Genomic DNA, 11747 nt, shown 5'->3' with positions numbered 1-11747 from the left:
CTCCTTTAAGTTGCTCCTTAAAACCTACCTCTTTGACCAAGCTTTTGGTCACCTGTCCCAATATCTCCTTATGTGGTTCAATGTCAAATGTTGCTTGATAATCGCTCCTGTGAAACACTTTGGCTATTTTACTACGTTAAAGGTGCTATATAAATGTAAGTTGCGGTTAATGGACAAATAATTGCTCGGAATGGAATTAAAGATCACATAAATAATTATAGAATGAGCTGTTGTAATATTCCATGGGAGGATGGTTTCATGGAATCATAGAATAGTACAGCACAGAAGGAGGCCATTCGGCCCATAGAGTCTGCGCTGGCTCTTTCAAAGAGCAACCCAGTCAGTCTCGCTCCCCCGCTCTCTCCCCGTGTCCCTGCAATTTTTTCTCCATCAAGTATGTATCCAATTCCCCATTGAAGACTACTATTGAATCTGTATCCACCACCCTATCATGCAGTACATTCCAAACCTAGCCACTTGTTGCGTAAAAAAGTTTTTCCTCATGTCGCCTACATAAGAACATAAGAAATAGGAGCAGGAGTAGGCCGTATGGCTCCTCGAGCCTGCTCCGCCATTTAATACAATCATGGCTGATCCGCTCATGAACTCAGGTCCATTTCCCTGCCTGCTCCCCATAACCCCTTAATCCCTTATCGGTTAAGAAACTGTCTATCTCTGCCTTAAATTTATTCAATGTCCCAGTTTCCACAGCTCTCTGAGGCAATGAATTCCACAGAATTACAATCCCCTGAGAGAAGAAATTCATCCTCAGCTTAGTTTTAGATGGGCAGCCCCTTATTCTAAGATCATGCCCTCTAGTTCTAGTCTCCCCTATCAGTGGAAACATCCTCTCTGCATCCACCTTGTCAAGCTCCCTCATAATCTTATACATTTCGATAAGATCACCTCTCATTCTTTTGAATTCCAATGGTTAGAGGCCCAATCTACTCAATCTTTCTTCACAGAAATATGAAGTGAAAAATATTCGTGAAGATAAATGTAGATCCCTTGCAGTCAGATTCAGATGAATTTATAATGGGGAACAAAGAAATGGCAGACCAATTGAACAAATACTTTGGTTCTGTCTCCACTAAGGAAGACACAAATAACCTTCCGGAAATACTAGGGGACCGAGCGAGAAGGAGGAACTGAAGGAAATCCTTATTAGTCAGGAAATGGTGTTAGGGAAATTGATGGGATTGAAGGCTGATAAATCCCCAGGGCCTGATAGTCTGCATCCCACAGCACTTCAGGAAGTGGCCCTAGAAATAGTGGATGCATTGGCGGTTATTTTCCAACATTCTATAGATTCTGGATTAGTTCCTATGGATTGTAGGGTAGCTAATGTAACAATTTTTCAAAAAGGAGGGAGAGAGAAAACAGGGAATTATAGACCGGTTAGCCTGACATCGGTAGTGGGAAAAATGTTGGAAACAATTATTAAAGGTGTAACAGCAGCGCATTTGAAAAACAGTGATAGGATCGGTCCAAGTCAGCATGGATTTATGAAAGGGAAATCATTCTTGACAAATCTTCCAGAGTTTTTTGAGGATGTAACCAGGAGAGTAGACAAGGGAGAATCAGTGGATGTGGTGTATTTGGACTTTCAAAAGGCTTTTGACAAGGCCCCACACAAGAGATTAGTGTGCAAAATTAAAGCACATGGTATTGGGGGTAATGTACTGACTTGGATAGAGAACAGGTTGGCAGACAGGAAGCAAAGAGTAGGAATAAACGGGTCCTTTTCAGAATGGCAGGCAGTGACTAGTGGGGTACCGCAAGGTTCAGCTATTTACAATATACATTAATGATTTAGATGAAGGAATTGAACATAAAAGATGACACTAAGCTGGATGGCAGTGTGAGCTGTGAGGACGATGCTAAGAGGCTGCAGGGTGAATTGGACAGGTTAGGTGAGTGGGCAAATGCATGGCAGATGCAGTATAATGTGGATAAATGTGAGGTTATCCACTTTGGTGGCAAAAACAGGAAGGCAGAATATTATCTGAATGGCAACAGATTTGGAAAAGGGGAGGTGCAACGAGACCTCGGTGTCATGGTTCATCAGTCATTGAAAGTTGGCATGCAGATACAGCAGGCGGAGAAGAAGGCACGTTGGCCTTCACAGCTAGGGGATTTGAGTATAGGAGCAGAGAGGTCTTACTGCAGTCATTCAGGGCCTTGGTGAGACCATACTTGGAGTATTGTGTACAGTTTTGGTCTCCTAATTTGAGGAAGGACATTCTTGCTATTGAGAGAGTGCAGCGAAGGTTCACCAGACTGATTCCCGGGATGGCAGGACTGACATATGAAGAAAGATTGGATTGACTAGACTTATATTCACTGGAATTTGGAAGAATGAGAGGGGATCTCATAGAAACATATAAAATTCTGACATGATTGGACAGGTTAGATGCAGGAAGAATGTTCCCAATGTTGGGGAAGTCCCGAACCAGGGGTCACAGTCTAAGGATAAGGGGTAAGCCATTTAGGACCGAAATGAGGAGAAACTTCTTCACTCAGAGAGTTGTGAACCTGTGGAATTCTCTACCACAGAAAGTTGTTGAGGCCAGTTCATTAGATATATTCAAAAGGTATTAGATGTGGCCCTTACGACTAAAGAGATCAAAGGGTATGGAGTGAAAGCAGGAAAGGGGTACTGAAGTTGCATGGTCAGCCATGATCATTTTGAATGGTGCTGCAGGCTCAAAGGGCCAAATAGCCTACTCCTGCACCTATTTTCTATGTTTCTATGTTTAATAAGGCAACCCCCTCATCTACGGAAGCAACCTGGTGAACCTCCTCTGAACTGTTTCCAAAGCAAGTAGATCCTTTCTTAAATATGGAAACCAAAATTGTATGCCGTACTCTCGGTGTGGCCTCACCAATACCCTGTATAACTGTAGCAAGACTTCCCTGCTTTTATACTCCATCCCCTTTGCAATAAAGGCCAAGATTCCATTGGCCTTCCTGACCACTTGCTTTACCTGCATACTAACCTTTTGCGTTTCATGCACAAGGACCCCCAAATTGCAGCACTTTGCAATTTTTCTCCATTTATTCATTGGAAACAGTTTCTCTTTATTCGCTTTACCTAAGCCCTTCATGATCTTGTTAACATCCCGAGAAAATCTCCTCTTAGCCTTCTCTTCTCCAAGGAGAGCAGCCCCAGCTACTCCAGATTCCTGTGCTGCTGTGGGTCTCATCTGAAGATGCCTCACACCAGGGCATCAGTATCAGAGAGGCAGGCTGGATGGCGATCCTGGAGTTTTGTATCAATACCTTCAAGGATCATACAAAACTTTCCCTCATGATGCTTAGACAACGAGGAGGCTGAGCGGGTGACCTAATTGTGATCTTTAACATTTTGAAGGTGTCGGGTAGGGTAGTCGAAGGAAAGATGTTATATAATAAATAAAAGCAAAATACGGCGGATGCTGGAATCTGGAATAAAAACAGAAAATGCTGGAAATCTCAGCGGGTCAGGCAGCGCCTGTGGAGAGGGAGCAGAGTTAACGTTTCGGGTCGATGACCCTTCGTCAGAACTGGAGAGTGTTCAGAAAGAACGGATTCTTAACCAGCACTGAAAGGGGGAGGGGAAGGAAGAACAAAAGGGAAGGTCTGTGATAGGGTGGAAGACAGGAGAGATTAGAGAGACACAGGGGATGATGGGCCGAATTCAAATGGTAATGCCAGGAGTTAGAAAAACATTAGTCAAGATAGGGTGTGAATGGCGGGATAATCACCAACTGCCATTAGAGACAAGGAGAGAAAAAGAAAGAAACGGACTCTGCGGGGCGGGTGGGGGGAGCGGGGGGCAGTGCGTCGGTGGGGTCAGAGGAGGGGGGGAAAGTGAGCCAAAGATTGGCAGCGGTTACACTCTGAAATTGTTGAACTCGATGTTGAGTCCAGAAGGCTGGAAAGTGCCTAAACGAGCTTGTGTTGAGCTTCGTTGGAACAGTGTAGGAGACAGAGGATGGAGAGGTCAGAGTGGGAGTGGAGTGGAGAATTAAAGTGACAGGTGACCGGAAGCTCAGGGTCACACTTGCGGACTGAACGGAAGTGCTCCGCAAAGCGGTCACCCAATCTACGCTTGGTCTCCCCAATGTAGTAAATCGCTGGTTCACCTGGAAGGAGTATTTGGGGCTTTGGACAGTAGGAAGGGAGGAGGTAAATCATCATCATCATAGGCAGTCCCTCGGAATCAAGGAAGATTTGCTTCCACTTTTAGCATGAGTTCTTAGGTGGCTGTTGTTGTGTATCTGTAAAGCATGCACTCCCATATTCCACCACCAGGGAGTGCATCCCCTGAAGTCCCAAGGGAACCCAGCATCACTGTTACGTTAACCTCCCTGTGTGCAGCCTCATCTGTGTTCGAAACACAATAACTGGCGACGAGGATACGAATCCAGTGCAAACTGTGGGCATCCTGGAGAAGTTCTCAGAGGGAGAGGACTTGGAAGCCTATATCGAATGGCTAGACCAGTACTTTGTAGCCAACGAGCTGGACGGAGAAGGAAGCACTGCAAAAAGGAGAGCGGTCCTCCTCACAGTCTGCGGGGCACCGACCTACAGCCTCATGAAGAATCTTCTGGCTCCAGTGAAACCCACAGATAAGTCGTATGAGGAGCTGTGTACACTGGTTCGGGAGCATGCTGGTGGCGAGGTATCGGTTCTACACGTGCCAGCGATCTGAAGGTCAGGAAGTGGCGAGCTACATCGCCGAGCTAAGGCGACTTGCAGGACAATGTGAGTTTGATGGCTACCTGGAGCAAATGCTCAGAGACTTTCTTGTACTGGGAATTGGCCACGACACCATCCTACAAAAACGTTTGACTGTAGAGACACCAACCCTCAGTAAGGCCATTGCGATAGCACAGGCGTCTATGTCCACCAGTGATAACACCAAACAAATCTCAGCCCACAAGTGCGAGCAATGTTCATAAATTAACTGGAACTGTGTTTATGAACAGAAATGTACAGGGCAGAAACCACGAGTATGCAACTGCCAGCAGGCCTCAGGTAACGCAGATGACTCAAAGTCCGCAACAAAGGATGAATGCAAGGCAATTCATACCTTGTTGGCATTGTGGAGGCTTCCATTCAGCCTATTCATGCCGCTTCAAAGGGTATGTTTGCAAGAGCTGTGGAACAATGGAGCACCTCCAATGAGTTGCAAGCTCTGCAAAACCTGCTAACCACCACATGGCAGAGAAAGATCGGTCCATGGTGGATCAAAGCAATTTTGAGAGAGGAGGCAGATGCTGAAGTACACGGGTGCACACATTTTCGATGAAATATTCACCTATAATGCTAAAGGTAAAATTGAATGGCTTACCCGTAGCCATGGAACTGGACACTGGTGCTAGCCAATCCATCATGAGCAAAAAGATGTTTGAGAGACTGTGGTGCAGCAAGGCACTCAGACGAGCCCTGAGCCCCATCCACACAAAACTGAGAACGTACACCAAAGAGCTTACCACTGTCCTGGGCAGCGCCATGGTCAAGGTCACCTACGAGGACACGATGCACGAATTGCCACTCTGGATTGTCTCGGGCGATGGCCCCACACTGCTTGGAAGGAGCAGGCTGGGCAAAATCCGCTGGAACTGGGATGACATCTGAGCGCTATCACATGTCGATGAGACCTCATGTACCCAGGTTCTTAACAAATTTCCTTCTCTTTTTGAGCCAGGCATTGGAAACTTTTCCGGGGCAAAGGTGCGGATCCACTTGGTTCCAGAGGCACGACCCATTCACCACAAGGCGCGAGCAGTACCTCACATGATGAGGGGGAGAGTGGAAATCAAGCGAGACAGGGCATCATCTCCCCAGTGGAATTTAGCGAGTGGGCCAGCCCGATTATTCGAGTACTCTAAAGTGATGGCACGGTCAGGATTTGCGGCGATTATAAAGTAACTATTAATCGTTTCTCGCTACATGACCAATACCCGCTACCTAAGGCAGACGACCTATTTGCGACGCTGGCAGGAGGCAAGACGTTCACCAAGCTCGACCTGACTTTGGCCTACATGACGCAGGAGCAGGAGGAGTCTTCAAAGGGCCTCACCTGCATCAACACGCACAAGGGACTGTTCATCTACAACAGATGCCCGTTTGGAATTTGGTTGGCTGCAGCGATCTTCCAGAGAAACATGGAGAGCCTACTCAAGTCGGTACCACATACGGTGGTTTTTCAGGACGACATATTGATCACGGGTCGGGACACCGTTAAGCACCTACAAAACCTGGAGGAGGTCCTCCAGCGACTGGATCGCATAGGGCTGCGGCTGAAGAGGTCGAAATGCGTCTTCATGGCAACAGAAGTGGAGTTTTTGGGGAGAAAGATCACGGCGGATGGCATTCGGCCCACAGACGCCAAGACAGAGGTTATCAGGAACGCGCCCAGGCCACAGAATGTCACGGAGCTGCGGTCGTTCCTGGGACTCCTCAACTATTTTGGTAACTTCCTACCGGGGTTAAGCACCCTCTTAGAGCCCCTACATGTGTTATTGTGTAAAGGTGAGAACTGGGTATGGGAAACAACCCAAGTAATTGCTTTTGAGAAAGTCAGAAACATTTTATGCTCCAACAAGCTGCTTGTATTGTATAACCCGTGTAAAAGACTTGTGCTAGCATGTGATGCGTCGTCGTACGGAATCGGGTGTGTATTACATCAAGCTAACGTTGCGGGGAAGTTGCAACATGTCGCCTATGCCTCCAGGAACTTGTCTAAGGCCGAGAGGGCCTACAGCATGAATGAGAAAGAGGCATTACCATGTGTGTTCGGGGTAAAGAAAATGCATCAGTACCTGTTTGGCCTCAAATTTGATCTGGAAACTGATCACAAGCCCCTCATATCCTTGTTTGCTGAAAACAAGGAGATAAATACTAATGCCTCAGCCCGCATACAAGGGTGGGCACTCGCGCTATCAGCGTATAACTATACCATCTGCCACAGGCCAAGCACCGAGAACTGTGTGGATGCTCTCAGTCGGCTACCATTGCCCACCACGGGGGTGGAAATGGCGCAGCCTGCAAACTTGTTGATGGTGGCGCAGACCGTAGACTTGTTGATGGTCATGAAAGCATTTGAAAATGATAAATCACCTGTCACGGCCCGCCAGATTAGGACTTGGACCAGCCAAGATCCTCTGCTGTCCCGAGTAAAAAACTGTGTACTGCATGAGAGCTGGGCCAGCATCCCCAGTGAAATGCAAGAGCTAATCAAGCCGTTCCAGCGGCGAAAGGACGAGCTGTCCATTCAGGCAGACTGCCTGTTGTTCGGTAAATACATAGTGCCACCCAAAAAGGGCAGGGAGACCTTCCTCTCCGATCTCCACAGCACACACCCGGGTATAGTAATGATGAAAGCGATAGCCAGATCCCATGTGTGGTGGCCCGGTATCAACTCTGACTTAGAGTCCTGTGTACGGCAATGCAGCGTGTGTGTTCACTTGAGCAACGCGCCCAGAGAGGCACCACTAAGTTTGTGGTCCTGGCCCTCCAGACCATGGTCAAGGATCCATGTCGACTATGCGGGCCCGTTTCTCGGTAAAATGTTCCTGGTGGTGGTGGATGCTTTTTCAAAATGAATTGAATGTGAAATAATGCTGGGAAGCACCGCCACCGCCACCATTGAAAGCCTGAGGGCCATGTTTTCCACCCACGGCCTGCCTGACATACTGGTCAGTGACAACGGGCCATGTTTCACCAGTGCCGAATTTAAAGAATTCATGACCCGCAATGGGATCAAACATGTCACCTCGGGCCCCGTTTAAACCAGCCTCCAATGGGCAGGCAGAGCGAGCAGTACAAACCATCAAACAGAACCTTAAACGAGTCACTGAAGGCTCACTCCAAACCCGCCTGTCCCGAGTACTGCTCAGCTACCGCACGAGGCCCCATTCTCTCACAGGGGTGCCCTCGGCTCAGCTACTCATGAAAAGGAAACTTAAAACCAGACTCACCCTGGTTCACCCCAACCTGCATGATCAGGTAGAGAGCAGGCGGCAGCAACAAAATGTAAACGATGGTCACGCCACTGTGTCACGGGAAATTGATCTGAATGACCCTGTGTATGTGTTAAACTATGGACATGGTCCTAAGTGGATCACGGGCACGGTGATAGCTAAAGAAGAGAGTAGGGTGTTTGTAGTCAAACTAGACAATGGACAAATTTGCAGAATGCACCTGGACCAAACGAGGCTGCGAACAACCCACAACAGACACCACCTTTTTCGAGCCCACAACACACACCCAAAGGATCAACGGCACCACTCCGGACCAGGAAATCGAACCCATCACGCCCAACAGCCCAGCAAGGCCAGGCTCACCCAGCAGCCCTGCAGGGCCAACAACATGCCAGCTCAGCGAGGGCACAGCCAACACACCAGAACAGACATTTGTACCGAGGCGGTCCACCAGGGAAAGAAAGTCTCCCGACCGCCTCACCTTGTAAATAGTTTTCACTTTGACTTTGCGGGGGAGTGATGTTGGGTATCTGTAAAGCATGCACTCCCATGTTCCGCCACCAGGGAGTGCATCCCCTGAAGTCCCATGGGATTCCAGCATCCCTTGGGAGCACTGTATATAAGCCGGCCCCTAAGGCCTGTTCCTCACTCTGGAGTGTCTTAATAAAGACTGAGGTCACTGTTACATTGACTTCCCTGTGTGCAGCCTCATCTGTGTTAGGAACACAATTGCCGTACAGTCCAATACAAGAACCATAGTCTCTGTCACAGGTTGGACAGACAATCGTTGAGGGAAAGTGTGGGTGGGAATCTGGTTTGCCGCACACTCCTTCCGCTGCCTGCACTTGATTTCTGCATGCTCTTGGCAACGAGACTCAAGGAGCTCAGCGCCCTCTTGAATGCACTTCCTCCACTTCGGGTGGTCTTTGGCCAGAGACTCCCAGATGTCAGTGGGGATGTTGCACTTTATCAGGGAAGCTTTGAGGGTGCCCTTGTAACGTTTCCGCTGCCCACCTTTGGCTCGTTTGCCATGTAGGAGTTCTGAGTAGAGTGCTTGCTTTGGGAGTAACATGTCTGGCATGCAAACAATGTGGCCTGCCCAACGGAGCTGAGCAAGTGAGGTCAGTGCTTCAATACTAGGGATGTTGGCCTGGACAAGGACGCTAATGTTGGTGCGTCTGTCTTCCCAGGGGATTTGTAGGATCTTGCGGAGTCATCGTTGGCGATATTTCTCCAGCGACTTGAGGTGTCTACTGTATGTGGTCCACGTCTCTGAGCCATACAGGAGGGCGGGTATTACTATGGCCCTGTCGACCATGAGCTTAGTGACAGTTTTGAGGGCCTGGTCTTCAAACACTCTTTTCCTCAGGCGGCCAAAGGCTGCACTGGCGCACTGGAGGCGGTGTTGGATCTCGTCGTCAATGCCTGCTATTGTTGATAGGAGGCTTCTGAGATAAGGGAAGTGGTCCACATTGTCCAGGGCCGCGCTGTGGATCTTGATGTCTGGGGGAGGTAAAAGGGCAGGTAGCAAAGATGTTTCCACTTATGAGGGAGACTAGAACTAAAGAATTTAAATATAAGATAGTCACCAATAAATCCAATTGGGAACATAGGAGAGTGGTGAGAATGTGGAACTCGCTGCCACAGGGAGTGATTGAGCTGAATTGTATAGATGCACTTAAGGGGACATTAGGTAAGTACATGACGGGGTAAAGAATCGAGGATATGTGATGGGGTTAGATGGAGTAGTTGGGAGGAGGCCCGTGTGGATCTGTTGGACTGAAAGGTCTGTTTCTGTTGCTGTAAAATCTGTGTAATTTTATGTAACTGGGATCAAAGTCAGGAGTGGGTAGATCGGAGATGGACTATGGAAGAAGTGTGGTTCATGTGTGGTTGAATGATCGTTTCTCTAAGCTTTCCGATGTTCTTTTGCTTTTCCCAAAGGCATGTGTGGGCCTGACTGGCACTCATGATCATTGATCCCTTCAAAAATATAATTGGTAATTAGCACACACAGTCACTGAAGGCGCACACTTCAACTGTGATAAACACATAGTTACTTTGCCAAGAATGACTCGTGTTTCCATCAGAATTATGCTTGGCTCAGGAATTCCATTTGTTGTTCGCGTAAGTTGACAAATATTTGTTTGACAGCCCACTTAATCCTTCATTCAGTGCAACAGTCAAAACAAACTGAAAACAGCAGGGAAAAACCCCCTCCGCGCATTTTAAGGTAAAATGATTATGGTTTCTGAAAAGTGCCGCTTTCTCTGGGCAAAAATTGACAGCGGATTGAGGATATGTATCACACTGAACACAGATAGGTAATCGGGGAATACTGCATGCTTGGTTTATCGATTTTTAAAACGATCATTCAGAAACCGAGTCACCTGTGGCTCAGTGGGTAGGACCCTCGCCTCTGAGTCACAGGTTGTGGGTTCAAGTCCCACTCCAGGGACTTGAGCACAAAAATCTGGCTGACACTCCAGTGTAGTAGTAAAGGAGTGCTATACAGTCCAATACAAGAACCAAAGTCTCTGTCACAGGTGGGACAGGCAATGGTTGAGGGAAAGGGTGGTTGGGGAGCCTGGTTTGCCGCACGCTCCTTCTGCTGCCTGCGTTTGATTTCTGCATGCTCTCGGCGACGAGACTTGAGGAACTCAGCTCCCTCCTGGATGCTCTTCCTCCACTTAGAGCGGTCTTTGGCCAGGGACTCCCAGGTGTCCGTGGGGATGTCACAATTTATCAGGGAGGCTTTGAAGGTGTCCTTGTAACGTTTCAGCTGCCCACCTTTGGCTTGTTTGCCGTGTAGGAGTTCCGAGTAGAGCACTTGCTTTGGGATTCTCGTGTCTGGTATGTGAACTATGTGGCCTGCCCAATGGAGCTGATCGAGTGTGGTCAGTGCTTCAATGGCCTGGACGAGGACGCTATTGTTGGTTCTTCTGTCCTCCCAGGGGATTTGTAGGATCTTGCGGAGACATCGTTGGTGGTATTTCTTCAGTGACTAGAGGTGTCTACTGTACATGGTCCATGTCTCTGAGCCATACAGGAGGGTGGGTATTACTATGGCCCTGTAGACAATGAGCTTGGTGACAGTTTTGAGGGCCTGGTCTTCAAACACTCTTTTCGTCAGGTGGCCGAAGGCTACACTGACGCACTGGAGGCGGTGTTGGATCTCATCGTCAATGCCTGCTCTTGTTGATAGGAGGCTCCCGAGAAATGGGAAGTGGTCCACGTTGTCCAGGGCCATGCCGTGGATCTTGATGACTGGGAGAGGTAAAAGAGCAGGTAGGAAAGATGTTTCCACTTGTGAGGGAGACCAGAACTAAAGAATTTAAATATGATAGTCACCAATAAATCCAATAGGGAACGCAGGAGAAACGTCAGAGCTGCCGTCTTTCAGATGAGACGTTAAACCGAGGCCCCGTCTGCTCTCTCAAGGGGATGTAAAAGATCCCATGGCACTATTTCGAAGATGAGCAGCGGAGTTATCCCTGGTGTCCTGGCCAATATTTATCCCTCAATCTACAGAACAAAAAACAGATTACCTGGGCATTATCACATTGCTGTTTGTGGGAGCTTGCTGTGCGCAAATTGGCTGCCGCGTTTCCCACATTGCAATGGTGACTACACCCAACTCAAGAGTGCTTCATTGGCTGTAAAGCGCTTTGAGACATCTGGTGGTCGTGAAAGGCGCTATATAAATGTATGTCTTTCTTTAAATGAAAGGATAGGACACATAGAGCAGGACAACACCAAAGGCGAAAGATCAAT

This window comes from Pristiophorus japonicus, chromosome 10, assembly GCF_044704955.1.
Source record: "Pristiophorus japonicus isolate sPriJap1 chromosome 10, sPriJap1.hap1, whole genome shotgun sequence".
NCBI lineage: Eukaryota > Metazoa > Chordata > Chondrichthyes > Pristiophoridae > Pristiophorus > Pristiophorus japonicus.
Note: the sequence above shows the minus strand (reverse complement) of the source record.